Raw genomic sequence first — 22374 nt, forward strand, 5'->3', positions numbered from 1 at the left:
TATATATATTTTATCTTCATTTATTTTATTTTATTCAATTTCATTTTTTTCATCCAATTATTTTATGTTTATTATTATTGATTTCATTTATTTCCTTGGTTTACTCTTTAGTTTTGTTACTTTCTTTTATTATTATTATTTTCTTTTAAAATCTTATTTTTAAGGGTATTTCTGTAAACTTATTAAGGGTAAGTAATTCGGATCAAATTTTACCTTTTTAATTTAACTTGCAATTTTCTTAATCAAAGACAACTGGAAATTACGTAGTACCGAAAGGACGATTCAAGGGTGCTAATCTTTCATTGACCGTAACCGACTCCCGAACCCGACACATCTTTGGAAAGACGCAGACCAGGTAAGAAATAGGGTATCCGATCAACCCATTTGTTTTAAATAAATGATCGGTGGCGACTCCAATCCACATTTTTCAAGTCGAAGCCCAATTTCGAGGCCCAACCGAAAGACGGTTGCGACAGATCTTTAAACTTTAGATAGAATATTAGTTGATCCTAAACTTTAGGTGGAATATAATTTCAACCCTTAAACTATAGATCAAATATCAATTCAATCCCTAAATTGGACCAAAATCTCTTATCGCCTGCCACCAGTCGCCACTATCATTGCCTGTCTCTATTCATCGATGTCAACTATCGCCGTTGCTGATTTTTGTACCCCAATATTTCCAAGGGAATGCTAGGAACAAAAGTGGGGTTAGATGAACCATCTTCGCTTAAACTAGATTTCAAGTTTATCAATATTTCGAAATCCTCTATGTCGATTTCGTCTTCCTTGGAAAGTATACCAGAAAAGGTGGCTTTAAGCTTGCATGCTGCTCAAGCTGTTGTAAGGACAGAGTAACATTGAGCAACCTCTAAGTCACTTGGGTTAGTATTAAAAGATGATCAATGTCCTCACGTTTTTTTCTTCCGAAACCTTGTTTGATTTTTCACCACACTCCTACGATAATACCTCATTTTTCTGCTCTCATTAGAATCTTTTCACCTCAGACTGTGACTGTTGCTCCCCCAACTGAAATCTTTGATAATAGAGTAATTACATTGAATTATTGATCTTTTCCATAATGTTTCTATTATTGATAAGAGATGATAAAGGAAGAGGCTGTTGTTAATATTAAGAATAAGAATTCAAATGCAAATTTAGAGTCTGTGCTTGGATTTTTTTAACTTTATGATAAAATGTCGAATTTTCAAAAGGTTATTCCCTTCTTCCTTCACTAATCTTCAAAATTAATCCTATAAATTGGAAAGGGAATCCATTCTTCCAATATCAGTTAGTATATTACCGGTGACAGATTGCAGGAAGTTGGGCGGCTTTGAGGGGAAATGAATAATGTTGCAAGCAACTCCTGAATTTGTCATCTTTAGCTTGTTTTGGGACTCCACAAGAAATGCTACCCTTTGTACAACCACAATTTGATACACACAAATTCACGTGACAACCAAATGCTTCCCTTCCTAAATCGGTCATACAAGGCATAACTAAAGGGTGTCTTGTCCTTTGTTCAACTTACAAGATAATACCCATCTCACTTTCACATTTTCATTTAATATACAGTAACTTCCCCTTCATGAATCTCAGACTAGTCGGTCAACATTTGATTAAGTCGACTCGAACATAGTCAAGAAATTTTAAGTTATTCGCATTAATGAGTCTTAAATTGACTCAAATTTGACTTAAAAAAATTCAATTCAAATCGATTTATTCGAATTTCTGATTAAATTTAATTATAAATATAAAATATTTATAATATTATAGTATTATTCGATTCCAAATTAAACGATTTTATATAATCATATACACAAATATATATATATATTCATATTTTTCTCATATATTATATGCATATATCATGTGGAGTTAGAGATTCGACTCAAATTTAAAAATCAAATTGCTAATCACTAAAAATTTAAATTATTTAAGTTAATATTCGAATTATTCGAGTTATATTTCATAATTCGATTTGAACATGAATTTTTTTAATTTGAGTTGAGATTATAAAATGATAACTCGAAATTAATTTGAGTTAAATTTTTCGAATCAAATTACGTAAAAATTTGAATCTAATCGAGTTTTGCTTACCTTAAAAAGATTGTTTTAGATTATTAGTGTTGGGGGGATCCATAGAACCGTACCCAGAACCCAAACCGACTTTCCGGTTTTGAAGTCGGTTTATTTCCATCACGGCTATCGCTATATAAATAATCACAGCCACATATCTCCGTAGCCATTTAACCGTACCTTTCAGGTCAGTCTTTAATTCTAATTCATTTCGATCTTAACCATTTCATTTGATTCCCATCTTTTGTTTCTTTTTATTTCTAGGTTTTTATTGATTCTACTTTAAAATTTTGTAAAGGACATTGATAATGAGATAGCGAAAACCCAAGAAGAGCGAAGGCGAAAGGAGGAGGAACTCGCCTCGCTAACCTCCTTAACTTTCGATCGTGACCTTTATGGCGGAGCAGACAGGGATGCTTAAGTCACTTCAATCCCTGACAACGATGACGATTATGCCAATCTTGATTCCATGCATTCTGAGGTTACCCAGAACCTCTCTTATTATACGGCTCCTAAATCACTCCTCAAGGAGATGCCCCGTGGTGAAGATGATGATAACTCGTTAGTGTTTAGGAAACCCGCGAAAATTATTGACCGTGAAGATGATTATAGGAGGAGGAGATTGAACTTGAACCAAGTCATTTCTCCAGATAAACATGATGCGTTTGCCGCTGGGGAGAAGACCCCCGATCCCTCGGTGAGGACGTATGCTAATGTGATGAGAGAGCAGGCTTTGGCGAGGGAGAAGGAAGAGACTTTAAGAGCTATAGCAAAGAAGAAGGAGGAGGCGGCGGCGGCGGCTAAGGTTGAGAAAGATAGTGGTGGTGCAGCCGCTGCGGCGCCTAAGAGGAGAAATAGGTGGGACCAGTCTCAAGATGATGATAGCTCTGCCGCAAAGAAAGCTAAAACATCTGATTGGGATTTGCTTGATGCGACTCCTGATATTGGGCGTTGGGATGCTACACCCACGCGCGGGAGAGTTTTTGGTGCGACCCCGTCAGTTGGGAGGAGGAACAGATGGGATGAGACGCAAACGCTTGGGCGGTTGGCTGATTCCGATGCAACCCCGTCAGGTGGAGTTACCCCTGGTGCAACCCCAGCTGGAGTTAAGTGGGATGCTACTCCGAAAGGATTGGTTACTCCTATGCCGAAACGACAGAGATCTAGGTGGGATGAGACTCCTGCACCCATGGGGAGTGCAACTCCTATGGCAGGGGCTACGCCAAATGTTTCAATTACACCTGGGATTACCCCTTCTGGTGGTACTGATTTACAGACACCAACTCCAAGTAATCTTCGTGGGCCTATGACTCCGGAGCAGTATAATTTGTTGAGGTGGGAGAAGGATATTGAGGAGAGGAATCGGGCAATGGCTGATGAGGGAGGAGCTTGATGCTATGTTCCTACAAGAAGGGTATAAGATTTTGGAACCGCCTGCTTCTTATGTGCCTATTAGGACACCTGCTCGAAAACTTCTTGCTACTCCAACTCCTATGGGAACTCCACTTTATGCCATTCTCGAGGAGAATCGTGGGCAGCAGTTCGGTGTGCATAAGGAAGCATCCAGGGATTCAAATAGCGGAATGCAAACGCGATAACGTTCGCTATTTTGCAGTTGTGTCGTCGTCCGATTTAGCGTGTAACGGATTTACGTCCATAAACGTCCATCGCGCCGTAATTTAAGGAGTTACTGTAAATATAACTGATAACGGGACGCTATTACTGTTTTTTCAGCCGTTATTAAAAAAATAACTTAAAAAAGCTGGACTTACCATTCACGAAGGCAAAAATCAAACCGTTTTTCGATCGGCATCACAACGATCAAATTTCAAACAATCAGTCTATTATAAAAAAAACTCAGTAAACTCTAAATAAAACAGAGAGCACAACCAGCAAGTGAGGAGATAATTAAAAATCAAAGCCAGAGAGAGAGAGAAGGGAGGTGATGTGCAAAAGCCAGAGATGACCAGAAAAGCAGAACCATTCTAGCGAAAATAAGAGTTTAAAAAAATCCCTAGCTGAATGAAAACGAAAGGTTGAAAGTGAGGAGAGAATAACTTCTGGAATTTTCTTTAATTATTATGTTTGAGATTTCAATTCAAGAAACAAAATATACATATTTGGGCCGCCCACTCCCATATTTCATATCTCATTTTTTTTTATTTTTTTAAATAAATTCTAAATTATATTTTTAAGATATATGTTAATTTGTCATCTCTCCCACATTTTGGAGTTTATAATTTATTCCTTATTTTAGAGTGTAAAGTTATTTTTCATTTAATTTAATTCTAATTTTGTGATCTTTAAGTTTATACTTTTATTTTAATTCTATTTAATTTAATCGTGTTCTTTAAGTTCAAATTTCATTCAAAATTTTAACTTTTATTTTTCATATTTCATTACATTTTAATTATCATATTAAACTAGTGTAATTAAATAATAATTCAGGTTCTTAAAATCATTAAAAATGACTCATTATTATTATTATTATTATTATTATTATTATTATTATTATTATTATGTTTTAGGATAAGTTGTACGAAATTTAGAAAAATTCACGACGGCGACATCCACATTGACCACGATGACATCCGTTATGTCCGCAACCGCGATAAACGCGACGCGACCGAAAATGCGGCTACGAACGCTATTTAAATCCCTGTAAGCACCCGGTGGGTTGCCATTTATGAAGCCCGAGGATTATCAGTATTTTGGATCATTGTTGAATGAGGAAAACGAGGATGAGTTGTCTCCAGAAGAGCAGAAGGAACGTAAGATCATGAAACTTTTGTTGAAGGTAAAGAATGGAACACCATCACAGAGGAAAACTGTTGAGGCAGCTCATTGATAAGGCAAGAGAATTTGGTGCTAATGCGTTGTTTAATAGGATCATTCCGTTGCTTATGCAACCTACATTCGAAGATCAGGAGAGGCAACTCTTGCTTAACGTTATTGACAGGGTGTTGTATAAACTGGATGAGTTGGTTAGGCCTTATGTGCACAAGATTCTTGTTGTGATCGAACCATTGTTGATTGATGAAGATTATTATGCACGTGTGGAGGGTAAAGAAATCATTTCTGATCTAAGTAAGGTAGTTTTATATGAAGGATCTAGGTGCTGCAAATCAGATTCTTGGGATGAGGATCAAGAGAGACACAAAGTCGGGGACTTTGATGTTATCACAGGCTGAGTACATCAACAAAGTACTCTCCAGGTTCAACATGCAAGATGCTAAACCAGTAATTACACCTTTAGGTGTCCATTTTAGACTCTCCAAAGAACAGTCACCAAAGACGGAGGAAGAACGTGCTCACATGGTAAAGGTGTCGTATGCCTCAACAATTGGAAGTCTGATGTATGCCATGGTATGTACCAGACCAAATATTGCTCATACAGTGGGAGCTGTTAGGATGTACATGAATAATCCAAGCAAGGTACATTGGGAAGCAGTCAAATGGATCCTCAGATATCTGCGGGGTACCACAAACAAAGCACTTTGTTTCAAAAGTGGAGATACGATACTGACATGCTATGTAGATGTTGACTTAGCCGGAAATGTTGACATCAGAAGGAGCACAACAGGGTATGTCTATACTCTAGGAGGTACTGCAGTGAGTTGGGTTTCTCAACTACAGAAGATAGTTGCTCTCTCCAAAACTGAAGCAGAATATGTCGCCATTACTGAAGCCAGAAAGGAGATGATTTGGCTCCAAATTTTCTTGGAAGAGTTAGGCAAGAAACAAGAAAACAATGTCTTGTATTGTGACAGTCAAAGTGCTATCCATCTAGCAAAGAATCCGTATTTTCATTCCAGGACGAAGCACATACAATTACGGTATCATTTTATCTGGTCTCTTCTGGAAGATGGGATTTTGAAACTTGAAAAGATTAGTGGAGCTCAAAATCCGGCAGACATGTTGACAAAGACGGTGACCACGGACAAACTGAAGTTGTGTTCAACTTCAGTTGGCATGCTGGAGTAACAAGACCAGAAATGTTGCTGCATTGATCGAGGTGTGAAGACAGATTAAAATTAGTCTTCAAGTGGGAGATTGTTGAAAGTCAAGCAATGCACCAAATTAAAAGTTCAAAGTTTGTCAACCAACTTTGAAAAAATGGTTTTCAAAGTTTGGTAAATGTTTCTTTGAAAATGGTTTTCAAAGTTTGGTAAATGTTTCTTTGAAAAATGGTTTTTCAAAGTTTGGTAGATGTTTGTTGAAATATTGTAATGGGATAATCATAATTAGTCGCTAGACTTTAGGGTATTTACATGATTAAGTCCTTAAGTTTCAACTATAAATACCCTAGCTCATTTAGCTTCAAATCCATCCCAAAAATCATTTCTTTCTCCCAATACTAGAGATTTTTCTTGTGAGTAGTGAGTGTTTTGTAAACACTTGTAAATTTTCTCTCTTAGTAAAAGATCTGTAGCAGTCCGGAGACGTAAGCACAATTGGTTGAACTCCGTTATCAATTTCGGGTATTATTTTTCCGCTTTTATTTCCCATTCTCACTAATCTGGTTATAGGGAATTTACTCGTACTCGGTTTATTTCCCAACAACTGGTATCAGAGCTTTTGGTTGTGAATCTTGTCAATTTTTGCGAGGTTACTATTTATTACTATTCATGTGAATAGTAAAAATTTTGTCGGCGATACGAGTTTGTCGACAGAGGTGTTATAATACACAGTGGTTCGCACAAATTGTCAGAAACGATCCGAAGAAGCCAGATTCGAGTGGGAGCGATGGCTGCAGATGAAGGGAATGTGAAAATTGAAAAGTTCGATGGTGTGGACTTTGGCTTTTGGAAGATGCAGATTGAAGATTTTCTGTACCAGAAAAATATATATCAACCTCTCTTAGGAAAACAACCAGAGGGCATGAAGAATGAAGACTTGGCTCTTCTCGACAGACAAGCCCTCGGAGTTATCCGACTGACGTTGTCTCGAAATGTTTCTTTTAACATAGCAAAGGAAAAGACCACGACGGGTCTTATGGCGACTCTCTCCAGTATGTATGAGAAGCCATCGGCCTCAAACAAAGTTCATTTGATGAGGCGGTTATTCAATTTGCGAATGGCGGAAGGGGCATCAGTGGCTCAACACTTAAATGAGCTCAACACAATCACAACTCAGTTGAGTTCCGTGGAAATTGAATTTGATGATGAAGTTTGAGCTTTATTTCTCTTATCATCTCTACCAGATAGTTGGAATACTACTGTTATAGTAGTCAGCAGCTCGTCGGGAAACAGTAAATTAAAATTCGACGATGTTCGGGATCTGGTATTGAGTGAAGAAATTCGACGAAGAGAATCGGGTGAAGCATCAACTTCCTCAGCCTTGCACACGGAGTCTAGAGGGAGAACTTCAAAAAGAAATTCAAACCGAGGCAGATCGAAATCCAGAACGGGAAAATCAAGAACGGGAAAAAAAGATTTTACCTGTTATAATTGCGACAAGAAGGGTCATTTTAAAAGAGATTATCGAGCACCGAAGAAAAATACCGGCATACAGGATTCTACCAACGTGATAGAGGAGACAGGTGATGCCATGATTCTAAGCGTCAACAGTTCGATTGAATCATGGATCTTGGATTCAGGGGCATCTTTCCACTCCACCCCATGCCGAGAAATCATGGAGAACTATGTCAGTGGTGATTTTGGGAAGGTTCATCTAGCCGATGATGAAACCTTGAAGATCGTCGGAAAAGGAGACATCCGATTGAAGTTGCCAAACCAGACCACCTGGACGCTGAAAGGAGTGAGACATATTCCTGGCCTCAAAAGAAATTTGATTTCTATAGGACAGCTTGATGGTGAAGGATTTAGAACAGCTTTTTCAGGTTGTGAATGGAAGATTTCCAAAGGAGCACTCATCATTACTCGTGGTGAGAAAACTGGTACTCTCTATATAACCTCAAATTTAGAGAATATCATTGCAGTAGCAGATGCTGATGGAAAATTAAACCTATGGCACCAAAGGCTTGGCCATATGAGCGAGAAAGGGATGAAGACACTTTTGTCAAAGGGAAGCTGCCGGATCTAAAGAATGTAGATGTCGGACTATGCGAGGATTGCATATTTGGTAAACAAAAGAAAGTCAGCTTTGCAAAGATTGGTAAAACACTCAAGGCTGAAAAGTTAGAGTTGGTTCATAGTGATGTATGGGGACCATCTCCAGTTCCATCTCTTGCAGGCTCATTATATTATGTCACCTTCATCAATGATTTTACAAGGAAGGTGTGTGTTTATTTTCTGAAGAAGAAATCAGAAGTCTTTGATACCTTCAGAAAATGGAAGGCCATGGTGAAAAATAAGACTGGTCTGAAAGTCAAGCGGTTGAGGTCTGACAATGGAGGAGAGTACATAAATCGTAGATTCAGAGATTTCTACACAAACAATGGGATTAAGATGGAGACAACAGTTCCCATGACACCACAGTAGAATGGCGTAGCAGAGCGCATGAACAGAACTCTGAATGAACGTGCCAGAAGCATGAGGATACAAGCTGGATTGCCCAAATTTCTATGGGATGAAGCTATCAACACTACAGCTTACTTGATCAACCATGGGCCCTCGGTTCCTTTGGATGGAATAATACCAGAGGAAGTTTGGAGTAAGAAAGAAATAAACCTTTCACACTTAAGAGTGTTTGGTTGTATTTTTATGTACACATAAACTCTGCTAAAAGAAGTAAACTTGATGCCAAGTCCAACAAATGTGTCTTTGTTGGTTATGGTGGTGATGAGTTTGGTTACCGATTTTGGGACTACGAAAATTGGAAGATCATCAGAAGCAGAGATGTCATTTTCAATGAGAATGTGATGTACAAAGACAGATCAACCACAGAATCAAGTAGCTCAAACATCGAAGCTGAAACAAAGGAATTTACTGAGTTTGAGGAGATTTTTGGAAATGATGTTCAGATCAATCCTGAAGCAGTTCAAGAAGAACCAGGCACACCGGAACTAAGACGCTCCTCCAGAATTCCTAAACCAACCAAACGGTATTCTCCTTCTTTGCACTACTTGTTGCTGACTGACAATGGTGAACCAGAGTGCTATGATGAAGCAATGCAAGTGGAGGATTCAGCCAAGTGGGAGTATTCCATGAAAGATGAGATGGACTCGCTTATGTCAAATTAGACGTGGGAATTAGCTAAATTACCATCAGGCAAGAAAGCGCTCCACAACAAGTGGATTTACATGATCAAAGAAGAGCATGATGGGAGCAAACACTACAAAGCAAGATTGGTTGTCAAAGGTTTTCATCAAAAAGAATATATTGACTACAATGAAATTTTCTCTCCAGTCATAAAACTGTCCACAATCAGACTGGTGTTGAAAATTGTAGCTGCAGAGAATTTACATCTTGAGCAGTTAGATGTAAAGACAGCTTTCCTTCATGGTGATTTGGAGGAAGAAATCTATATGAGGCAGCCAGAAGGCTTCATAGAGGCAGGCAAGAAAAACATGGTATGCAGGTTGAAGAAGAGCTTGTATGGTTTAAAACAAGCTCCTAGACAATGGTACAAGAAGTTTGATTGTTTCATGAGTAGAACTGGTTTTACCAGATACCAAATAGATCATTGTTGCTACATCAAGAGGTTCGACAACAACTTTATTATTTTATTATTGTACGTTGATGACATGCTCTTTGTAGGCTCAGACATGCAAGAGATTATACGCTTGAAGCAAAAATTGTCGAAGCAGTTTGCTATGAAGGATCTGGGTGCTGCAAATCAGATTCTTGGGATGAGGATCAAGAGAGACACAAAGTCGGGGACTTTGATGTTATCACAGGCTGAATACATCAACAAAGTACTCTCCAGGTTCAACATGCAAGATGCTAAACCAGTAAGTACACCTTTAGATGTTCATTTTAGACTCTCCAAAGAACAGTCACCAAAGACGGAGGAAGAACGTGCTCACATGGTAAAGGTGTCGTATGCCTCAACAATTGGAAGTCTGATGTATGCCATGGTATGTACCAGACTAGATATTTCTCATACAGTGGGAGCTGTTAGCATGTACATGAATAATCCAGGCAAGGTACATTGGGAAGCAGTCAAATGGATCCTCAGATATCTGCGGGGTACCACAAACAAAGCACTTTGTTTCAAAGGTGGAGATACGATACTGACATGCTATGTAGATGTTGACTTAGCCGGAAATGTTGACATCAGAAGGAGCACTACAGGGTATGTTTATACTCTAGGAGGTACTACAGTGAGTTGGGTTTCTCAACTACAGAAGATAGTTGCTCTCTCCAAAACTGAAGCAGAATATGTCGCTGTTACTGAAGCCAGCAAGGAGATGGTTTGGCTCCAAAGTTTCTTGGAAGAGTTAGGCAAGAAACAAGAAAACAATGTCTTGTATTGTGCTATCCATCTAGCAAAGAATTCGTCTTTTCATTCCAGGATGAAGCACATACAATTACGGTATCATTTTATCCGGTCTCTTCTGGAAGATGGGATTTTGAAACTTGAAAAGATTAGTGGAGCTCAAAATCCGGCAGACATGTTGACAAAGACGGTGACCACGGACAAACTGAAGTTGTGTTCAACTTCAGTTGGCATGCTGGAGTAACAAGACCAGAAATGTTGCTGCATTGATCGAGGTGTGAAGACAGATTAAAATCAGTCTTCAAGTGGGAGATTGTTGAAAGTCAAGCAATGCACCAAATTAAAAGTTCAAAGTTTGGCAACCAACATTGAAAAAATGGTTTTTAAAGTTTGGTAAATGTTTCTTTGAAAATGGTTTTCAAAGTTTGGTAAATGTTTCTTTGAAAAATGGTTTTTCAAAGTTTGGTAGATGTTGTTTGAAATATTGTAATGGGATAATCATAATTAGTCACTAGACTTTAGGGTATTTACATGATTAAGTCCTTAAGTTTCAACTATAAAGACCCTAGCTCATTTAGCTTCAAATCCATCCTAAAAATCATTTCTTTCTCCCAATACTAGAGAGTTTTCTTGTGAGTAGTGAGTGTTTTGTAAACACCTATAAATTTTCTCTCTTAGTAAAAGATCTGCAGCAGTCCGGAGACGTAAGCACAATTGGCTGAACTCCGTTATCAATTTCGGGTATTATTTTTCCGCTTTTATTTCCCATTCTCACTAATCTGGTTATAGGGAAATTACTCGTACTCGGTTTATTTCCCAACAGAAACAATGTGTGAGCACAGAGGGTGTTGAAGCTAAGTACATTAGGAATGATATTCTAGCTTAGTTCTTCAGGAATTTTTGTGTGAGAAAGATGACTTTAGATAGGAGAAATTATAGGCATCTTGTTGAGACAACTGTTGAGATGGCGAATAAAGTTGGTGTCGCTGAGATCATTGAGAGAATAGTGGAGGATCTGAAGGATAAAAGTGAACCCTACAGACGTATGGTAATGGAAACAACTGAGAAGGTGGTTGCAAACTCGGGCGCATCTGACATTGATGCCAGGATAGAGAAACTTTTGATTGAAGGTATTCTTTATGCGTTCCAAGAGCAGACTAGTGATGATGCCAATGTGATGCTTAATGGTTTTGGTGCTGTTGTGAATTCACTTGGGCAGAGAGTGAAACCTTATCATCCCAGATTTGTGGTACGATTAAATGGCTCTTGAATAACAAGAGTGCCAAGGTCAGGCAGGAGGCAACTGATCTTATTTCAAGAATTGCAGTGGTTATGAAACAGTGCCAAGAGGAACAATTGATGGGCCATCTAGGGGTTATTCTATTTGTGTATCTGGGTGAGGAGTACCCTGAAGTTTTGGGATCTTTCTTAGAAGCCCTCAAGGCAATTGTCAATGTTATTGGCAAGGTTTTAAAAAACAGTCTGCGACCGTGATTTTGGCCGCGATATAGCGGTTTTGCCGCTGTCCGAGTTACCCGCGACAGCCGCAATAGCGTCCGCGACAGCTACAATAGCGCCCACGGTAAATCCGAAATAACCGAAAACGCGACCGCGATTTGAAATCCTGGTTATTAGTATGACAAAAATGACGCCTCCAATCAAAGATTTGCTTCCATGGTTGACACCAGTCTTGAAAAATAAGCATGAGAAAGTCTAGGAGAACTGCATTGATCTGGTTGGCCGTATCGCTGATCGAGGTGCAGAGTTTGTACCAGCTAGGGAGTGGATGAGTATTTGTTTTGAGCTCATTGAGATGCTTAAAACTCACAAGAAGGGTATTCGAAGAGCTACTGTCAATACCTTTGGATATATTGCTAAAGCCATTGGCCCACAAGATGTCTTGGCTACTCTGTTGAACAATCTCAAAGTACAAGAACGCCAGAACCGTGTTTATACTACTGTGGCAATTGCAATTGTTGCTGAAACTTGTTCACCTTTCACAGTTTTGCCAGCATTGATGAACGAGTATCTTGTGCCAGAACTTAATGTTTAGAATGGTGTCTTGAAATCTCTTTCTTTCCTGTTTGAGTATATTGGTGAAATGGGAAAATATTGCATCTATGCCGTGACTCCATTACTCGAGGATGCCCTAATGGATATAGATCTGGTTCACAGGCAAACTGCAGCCTCAGCTGTGAAGCACATGGCCCTGGGTGTTGCCGGGATAGGTTGCGAGGATGCTTGAGTCCACTTGTTGAACTACGTCTGGCCCAACATATTTGAGACTTCCCCTCATGTCATCAATGCTGACATAGAAGCCATCGAAGGGATGAGGGTAGCCCTAGGTGCTGCGGTCGTTCTGAACTATTGTCTCCAGGGTCTCTTCCATCCTGCTCGGAAGGTTAGGGAAGTGTATTGGAAGGTATATATTCACTATATATTGGAGCTCAAGATGCTCTTGTTGCATCATATCCTATTCTAGAGGACGAGCAGAGTAGCAAGCAGAATAACGTATACAGTGGGCCCGAGTTAATGATGTTTGTATAACTTGACAACTGATGAATATTCTCCTTTGCTCCTGAAGTACAGCAGTAGGTAGTTGAAACGAGAGCTCTTACGCTTAAAATGCCATTTTGACATTGTTTATTAGTGTTTTTTATTATTTTTACTCTGTCATGAAATGATAATTTGTCAAACTTTCTGTTGTGTTTCTGTATTTATAGCTAGCTTGCACTGCATTAGATTTAGAATCTCATGCATTTTGAATCAATTTGATACAGTATTTTCTGAAAAAAAGGGTTCAAGTTAAATAGGATTTAAAGAATAGAGTTGGTTAGGTTGATTTAAATTTAGGATGAAAAATCTTTAATCTAATTTGATTCGGAATAATATTATGATATTTTTATACATTTAAGAATAATTATTATATATTATTATATTTTTTAATAAGATCATATTTTATCAAATAAAAATATTTTTTTATATTTATATGTTATTTTATCGAGTCAAATACTCAAAATTTGAGTTTTCACCTTATATTTGCTCTCTTTTACAAACAGAGAGGAGCAACTACAGATTTATTTTGTGTTTTGCTGTGTATTATTGAATGAGGACCCCAAGTGTAGAATGTATAAATATCAGTGAAATTTAAGATCTTCGGACATTTTATGATTTGTTTATTACCTTGATGCATTATCATTTAAGTGAACATGAACTAGCACTGATGTATTCAATAAGATGTTAACAATGTTCTAAGGATATAATTTTCGATGTTGCGGTGGATTTAGAAATATTTTTTTAAGGTGGGCATCGAACACATATATGTTAATAATATAAAATTTTTAAATGAGATGAACACAAATAAAATTTCTTGACGGAGCTATCAGTAAAATAGAAACTAATGGAAGAAAGTTTGAATCTTTTAGCAAAGAAGGGATTGCACCTCGACACCAATTTTTTTTTTTGGCACCATTAGATTGTAAGGATATGTACAGTTATGATTCTAAGATCAATGTTTAAATCATACCTGTTTCATTCTTCTCAGTGCCCACCATCGAATACATGTGGATCCGCCACTAAATCGATGCTAGGGAGAGGAGTTACGATCTCATGTTGCTGATTTTTGTTAATTGAGTAGAGAAACAGCTTTAAATAACAATAATCTGTATAGGGTTATCAAATATTTTGACATTAGCATGCACAATGACATTTCTTCCTATGTAAGTAAAAGCTGCAAATATTTTCATTTCTCTTTCCAGATCGGAGTATGCTTGAACGAGGGTATAACGTGGGTGAACATGTTATTCCATTGTCGAGGTATTTCGGCGGCACGAGTATTGACGATGAACCTGGTAGGCGGTAGCAAAAGGACAGTATGTCTGATCTTATATTCAACTATGCTATCATGCCAATGACTTTGCTGATACACATTTTAGGGTATCTTCACTATTTCTTCTTCTTAACATTAAATCGTTTGATTGTTTACTCCAAAATGGTGTACAATCTTCAGATCATCTGCAGCAGAAGAGCAAGCATCATTCAGTATTGTACAAAAGCTACACAAGTTTGGTACAGTTTAGACCATAGTGGAAGTGTCCAAGAGATGTTTACTTCTGTAATAGCAAACAATTTTAGAGTTAAAAAATTTGTTGTTGCAATGTATCAAATATCAAATAATAATATTTTGATTATCTATAAATAATTATTTTTATTTATTATTGGATAAGTTGGCGGGAAAATTGTTATAGGTTGTCTTTATTTATATAAGATGTAAAGTTATTTTTTGTTATAGTATATCAAATATTAATTTTTGTAGGTGGTAACATTTACTGTTGTTATAAGTGATTCACTTTTTTTTATAGTTTGAGTGAAGAGTCACAATTTTTAATTTTTAAGGTGAGTGTTAAATGAAAGATGACGGAGGATCCCTCGCTCACAGAGAGAAGGGATCCAGACCCATTTCAATATTGAATGAGGGGCTTATATAATGACTCTTAGTGTTAGTGTCCAACGTACAATGATGATGGTTACTCGTAGATTGACAGGGCAAGTGGATATGATCGTTAGTAGATTTGGCTCAAACATATCATGTGGGCATGTCGTATATCATGTCAAAAGATTGTTGATTGTTGGAAGTTATAGATCTCTAAAGATTTTGATCGACAATTCCTCCAGAGGCTTCGATATATGGAGAAGTAACATTGGAGGAGATCCATAGGAGGTATAACAATTGTTCTTGATCGCATTTAAATGTGTGTTTTGGCACACAAATCTATGCAAGTATACACAATTTATGCAAGTAATATAGTAGTGAGTGAGTATCGTCTCCACAGGAATTGGAGGGCTTTTAAAAGATTGCTACAACTAGGAATAAGTGTCACTAACTAATCTTAAGTATCTAAGTTTAATGATGTAAACAAGGAAAATATGCAATGGAAAATGGTATGAACAGATGGAAAAAGTTTGCTGAGGCAAGAAAAATATGAAGTTAAGTAAGCAGATAAATATTTTTCGTGGCAAGAAAAATATGCGATAGTAAATAAACAAAAGTTGCTAAGGCTAAAGTTTTCAAAACTCTGTAAATAGACTGAAAACCTCACGAAATCAGACTTCTAACAAAGCACTTGGGTTGGATTTGCTACGGCGAGAAATTATTCTATGTCTAGGATGATCTTAGTACACCATGCCTATATTGCTTGACAGGATTTACGAAAGTGTTCCAAGAGTATTTCTAACACGGAACCTGACAAACTATTGCTACGACAATACTGCTCAGCATAAACTACATCCCTTGGTTTGTCAAACTGTTGTTGTGGCAATACTCCTCAGCGTAAACTGTAGCGCTAGCCTATCTACTCAAGCATTTATCCCTCTTAGTGGAATGAAACCTCTCTTATATCTAAGGCGGATTAGAGCCTCACCATCCTGGTTCTGTTCCCTTGTTCATGTAGATCTAACCTAACTCTTTCGAATATTAGGTATCAACTCCTAGAAAAATGACAATCTTTCGAAAGCTCTTACAAAGATTAGGAATGTTTTGCCAAGGCACTAGGCAAGCTCTTACAGTGTTAAGACAAAAGATTAAAACAGTGAACAAAATAACATTTAACAAAAGCATACTTAATAATCCATTAATAGTAAAATAAAATATCATCCAAGCATTTCCAACAGCAAATAAAACAGTTTATAGTGTGGTTAACATCATCCCAAAAATATTCATTAAGTACAAGCCCTTATAAAAATAATAAATGAAGAACAAAGGAAGAAAAACTCACAGAACAGAGCTCTGTCGTGACATCAGACTACCACCATGATTTCTCTAGCACACCAGTCTCTCTCGAGGGCCTGGCCGCTACTATGGCGAAGCCTAGCTATGGAGGGAACCAAGGACGGACTAGAGGGGGGTGGTGGAAAAAAGGTGTTACAACTGCCTTTCTCCAAGCCTTTCTTTAGGGTATTTTCCCTTTTTCTTTAGGGTGGTATAATGAGATATTTATAGTGGGAATTTCTAGGGTTTAGTGCCCTTGAAATTTCCCTAAGTACCCTTAAATTTCACACCCATTGTGTGAATAAAATGGCAGCTAGCAGTGGTCCCAAATTCTTAGTAGGGGCAGCTGTTCTCGTGAGGTGCATTGGATAACTGGCCACGCGATGTCAGCAATTTTGTCTTGTACTGCGTCAGACTTGCGAGATAAAACTCCGCCTTGGCAAGAAAACTTGTTTCTCACTATCTTTGTCTTCTGTTCCACTGGCCCTAGTAAATTAATTTGTCTCGGAAAATAAATATTTCCTTGGTCATTTCCTGAATCATCTCAACCAACAAATAACCCTTCTCCTTAACAGCATCAATTTAGTCAAATAAACTTTGCCTCGACAAAATTATCCACCACATGTATGTCAATGACTTTTAGACAATCAATAACATAAGTAAAAAGACCTAAAATATAGTCTTTTTACGAAGTTATCACACCTAAAACTTAAGTTATTGCTTGTCCCCAAGATAAATAATGAGAAATAGAAAAATGAAATGCTATGGCAAAGTCTAAATCAGGATAATCAAGTGGTTTAAAATTTCAGCCCTCAACAACAAGTTTGGCATCAACATACTAGACTGAACGAGAAGTCAAGTACCTTTCCCTAGGTCAGGGCTCTTTGTCATTGTGTGTGCGTGATTGTATATAGTCTAAGCTTAACGAATTTAGAAAACTCCTAAGAGAGTTCTTTTGGTTTGCCAAAGCATAAAATTATTCATTAAGCACAACTTCACTCCTATTTATTCAACATGTAACTTCAGTTTTTTTGTAATGCTTAAAGGGAAGTCAGCTCATCACACCTACCGTCCTACACTCTAGGTGAAAGAGAGCATACCTTCCACCCCTGAGCTAGTCAGGTAGAGTCATCCCGTGACTGCTTTCATTCACTAATGTGCCAAGGCTACCATTTATTTAAAGGAGTTTTCAGGTAATGTTGTCGCACATAGGAGTGTCCATCTACATTTATGTCGAGGCATTTATTTGCAATTCAACAAAATTCAACACGCTAAGGAGTTCAACTTAATCTTTTCAATCATTTGATACCACAAAACGCAAAAGTTCTATCCTAAAAATTTTCTAAGTACCTTAATCATAGAAAACATACATTCATGTTAAAAGAATCACAAATAATCAAGTCCTAAGGTTGGATCTATCCTCATTAACAATCATGTACAATATTTCTGGCCAAGGTAATTTTTTTCATCATTGAGCATCATTAACTTATTCCAAGTAACAAGCCTAATCCTAACTAATGCCATAAGAAAAAAATTCTACTAAACATTATTAATGCAAATGCCTAAGTATGAACAATACCTCCCCCAAATTTGAGGGATGAATTGTCCTCAATGCATGAAGACTAAATTAAAGATGAAATGCAATGTAGGGTACCTTGACTAATATAAACTATGATGGTGATGGGGTTGTTTTGTGCAGATTCCTTAGGTGGAGAAGTCTAAACGTGATTGGTTGTCATCTTTAGGCGGTGCTTTATCAGAGATGCATTCACCGTGGCATTTGTGCAGATGGGTGGATATCATCAATATTGTCATCGTTTGTGTCAACACCAATTGAGTCTTCTTTCTAAGTGGGCGCAACATCCATAGGGGATTTACCCTTATCCACATACTTGAGAGCATGTTGTTCTAAATACTAATATTAAAAGTAAATAAAGAAATAATGCAAAGAAAAATAAACACACAAACACATAACCAAAAAAATAATAATTTTGTCATGATAAAAAAATAAAGAGGGTCGAAGGGATACAAACTCCAAACATCCTGAATTGATATAACAGTTTTGTCACGTTCGATCGGAGCACCAGTATAGACCAAAATGACATATACATATAACAGTTCCATATTCAAAATATTTTGCCCTGGCATTTCGTGTCTTTCACATCTAAATTGTAGGACTTTTGCAGTAGTCCTCTCTCCTTCAAAGTGCTCTCCACATGCAGATGAATCGTAGTGGAATAGGATATCTTCGTTATGCTTCTTCAACCTTTGAGGGAAAGGTGGTGGGGGTGTGACTTCATCTGCTACAGATGGGGGTGAAACTTTTGTCGTGGATAAAACTTTTCCTCCATCAGTAGAGAGACTGGTTGAACCCTCGTCCTTATCCTTCTCCATAGGCAATTCTTCTTGTTCAACAGTTTTAGCTTGACTTTCAGATTCTTCATGTGTAATGTCGTGGTGATAAATTTCTTTCTTTTTCCCTCCAAACTTATCTTCCAGATTAATTTGGGTGCCACTCCTCAGTGTAAGCGCACTGCATTACTCTTTTTCATGAAGCTTAGTGACCTCAGTATCACTGGGGAGGCTTTATTGTAGGAGAGCATGTAATGATGTGGCGATTTGGCTTACGTGGTTCTCCAATGCTCTCAAACATGAGCTATGACTTTGCAATAAGGCTTTCTAACTTTGCAACAGTGTGCCTTGGCTCTTCATTTTTGATGAGTGTTCATGCATTAAGGCCTTTATTGAATCCATGAAATCTTTTTTTTGAGGACATAAAATCTTACAGTGAAGCTTCGAGGTAATTATAATTTGAGAAAGATGTTGAGCCCTTGTTAATATCTTTGCCAGGGCATCTGTTGATGTTGAAAATTTATAGGTTCAGAAATATTTTGTTGTGGCCTATTAAGATTGTATGCATGGTTTTTGTTGGTCCCTTGATTACCCCATGAAAAATCTAGATGTTGTCTTCATCCCATATTATAGGTATTAGAGTAGGGGTTGTTGTTGATTCTATTAAAATTGCCCATGAAATTGATAGACTCATGATTTTGTGGGCATTCACTCTCATGATGGTTGCCGTAACAAAAAATACATGTTGAGTCGGTTACCTTGACTTTTTTCACCTCACTGGAATGCTACAAAATTTTTAACATATTTGTTAACGCAGAAAGTTGGGATGACACTAAATCATTGGTGTCAAGTTCAAACACCCCAGAAACTTTCCTTCTGGTTCTAAGCCTTGTAGACAGGAATTAATAATCGTTGTTGGCTATCCTATGAAGGATATCAAAAGCTTCATTGGGTGATTTTCAAGTAGAATACCATTCGTCGAGGCATCCAACATCATGAAAGTGGGTGCGTTGACCCCATTGTAGAATATCACAACTTGTGTCCAGTCGTGGAATCCATGATTGGTGCACTTGTGAAGCAAACTTTTGTATCAGTCATAACACTTATACATAGACTCTTCATCGCCTTGGCAAAAATATGGTATGTCATTCCTAAGATGGATGTTCGTATTGGGTAAATTATGCCATAGCAAAAATTGTTTGCACAAGTCTACCCAGGACCTTATCGAGCGGGAAATGAGTCCATTAAGCCATGCCCTGGTGTGATCTTTCAAAGAATATGAAAATAACTTCAATTTCTGCACATCTTCATGCACACGTTGTTGTCGAAAGGAGTCAAAGACCTCCAAATATGCTCGAACATGTTACCTTACATCCTCATGAGGAGCACCATCAAACTGTCCAAACAAGTCCAACATGTCGAATATAACTGGTTTGAGCTCGAAGTGGGATGTTTGAATCCTGGGAGCTACAATAGCAGGGTTTAGGTCGTCTAAGGTGGAAGCTAAGTGATATGTAATAGTTTGTGGTCTTCCAGCATTCTTTGCATTTTTTTTTCCGTCATATTTAATTGTTTGGGTTCCTCCACTTTATTTTGAACATCATATATAATTCTTTGAGCTCCTTGAAGACATCTTCTTTAACATAAAGTTTTTTCGATCTCAAGTTCAAAATGAGATAATGGTTCCTTGGGACTTCTACAAGTCATGAAACCGCACAACACATGAAAAGGGTAAACAAAAATAGTTATCGACACCATTTTTCGCCCGGGCGGGGAAAAGACTGATATTGACTCAAGGGTTTTCTCTTTGAAAGGAATCTTCGAAATGTGAGGAGTCGTCACTAATCATTTAAGGTGCAATTGGGACACCATAAAAACCAGATGATTTTAATAAAACATTTTATTTTATCAAAATACCAAGTTTCGAGGTCTTTGAAAATCTAGAAATTAGGTTCGGGAGCCAGTTACGCATGGGGAAGGATTAGCACCCCTACAAGCACCCAAAAATTGGTATTTAGTTGATTACCCTATATTTAAAATCAAAATTTTTTAGTTTGATCTTTATTCAATTTGAAATCATTACGGATGCAAAGTTGAAAAGCGTATTCATTTATTGAGATCGATAGCATTCGCTCCCAAACGTAAATGCAGTATATCATCTATTGTGCCTAATAACCGAGTATTGACTCGTTTTTAGAAAATCATGATGCGGTCTTTGAAAAGGATGTCAACCTATTTCGGGAATCACTAGTAGTCACCCCCTGAGCACACTTGCAGGAGATATACCATTAATTCCCTAATAAGTGGACATTGCCTTAGGTTCAAAAAATAATGCAATCAAACAAATTTTTATTTAATCCTAATTAAGCTAAGATAAATTAAAGGCTTTTTCTAGCTTAAGGTGTCAAATTATGAAATTAAGGAACCTAGAAGCTTAAACTAAAAATGTAGGCTCTAATATTAATCCTATTTGATTTTAAACCAATTATTGAATCGAATAATCGAGATGGTCCCTCGAGCATTTACGCGAGGGTCGTCTCGAATTATCCCCTAAATTAAACGACTAGTTTGAAATCTAACCTAAAGTAGATGTTCTAACATTAACTTAAATTAATTTTAATAAATATTGCTTCGAATAATTAAATTGGAATCTCGAGCAAAAGCGAGGACCGAATTAAGAATTCACTTACTAAATGTGAAATCAAGCCTAAGATGGAGGCTCAAATATTAATATTAATTAATTATGTCAATAAAAAAAGTTCTAATCAAAGTTCGGGATTAAAAGGTCAAGGTCTAAAAATATCGAGTTCTAAAAGGCTTAAAAGAATAAGGACCTAAATCGACAATTTCTAAAGTTAGGGGGATAATTAAAAATCTAATTTTTATCTAAATTATTAAACTTAAAATTATTTAGAAAAAAATAATTATTAATAAATTTTAAATATCGAGCAATCGATTCGAGTAATCGGGCATCATATGCGAAAACTCGACTATAATTGCTCACTAATTAAAACTAATGTGAAATTCTAATTTCTAGCTTGATTTGAATATTAATCTAATTTAAAACTAAATCTAGAATCTAAACTATGAAATAATGAACTATTTAAAAATCTTAATTTAAAAAATTAAAATATCAAATAATAAAAATAAAAAATAGTAAAATAAAAACAACACAAATAAAAATAAGAAACATAAAATATGAGGACCTAATTGTATAAATATAAAATTACCAAACTAAATGCGAACAAATTAAACATAAAATGGCGCTAAAATAAAACAAATCAAAATTCAAAGGCTAAATCGAAATAAAATAAAAAATAAAGAGATTAGGGACAAAAATACAAAACACGCATGAAATTAGAGGTACCTAAAGAAAAATAAACCATTTATTTAAGCCTAAAAAATCTGTTAAAATAAAAAGGCAAAAATTACAAAATCGGTCCACAAAAGTTAAAAAATTAAAAGGTCACTACACATGACCAAAGTGTAAAAACATGCTAAAAGTAGGGGGACTAAAAGAAAATTATACCAAAAATTATAAAGAACAAAAATAAATGGAAAATTTTTGAAAACAGTCCCTGCCAGTGACCTTTTTGTAAAAACACGAGAATTGTTGGGGGACTAAAAAATAATTTTCCCCAAAATTGTTTTATAAATACAATTTATTTCTCTTTTTATACATATTTTTCATTTTTCAGTTTAAAAAAAGAATAAGAGAGAAAGGCTCTCTCTTCTCTCTAGAATTTGGCCATCGCCGGCCACCTAGCCACCAAAATTCACGAGGAGGCTCATCTTGGGCTCCTCGTCACGGATCTAGGTTCGGTTTCACACGA

At 36.9% G+C, this 22374-nt stretch overlaps 1 pseudogene; it reads left to right on the forward strand.

Moving 5' to 3' along the window:
* The first annotated feature begins 690 nt into the window (after positions 1-690).
* LOC120121922 lies at positions 691-12969 on the forward strand (annotated as a pseudogene).
* The last annotated feature ends 9405 nt before the right edge of the window (positions 12970-22374 follow it).

This window comes from Hibiscus syriacus, unplaced genomic scaffold (assembly GCF_006381635.1).
Source record: "Hibiscus syriacus cultivar Baekdansim isolate YM2019G1 unplaced genomic scaffold, ASM638163v2 tig00110383_pilon, whole genome shotgun sequence".
In the NCBI taxonomy this organism is placed as follows: domain Eukaryota; kingdom Viridiplantae; phylum Streptophyta; class Magnoliopsida; order Malvales; family Malvaceae; genus Hibiscus; species Hibiscus syriacus.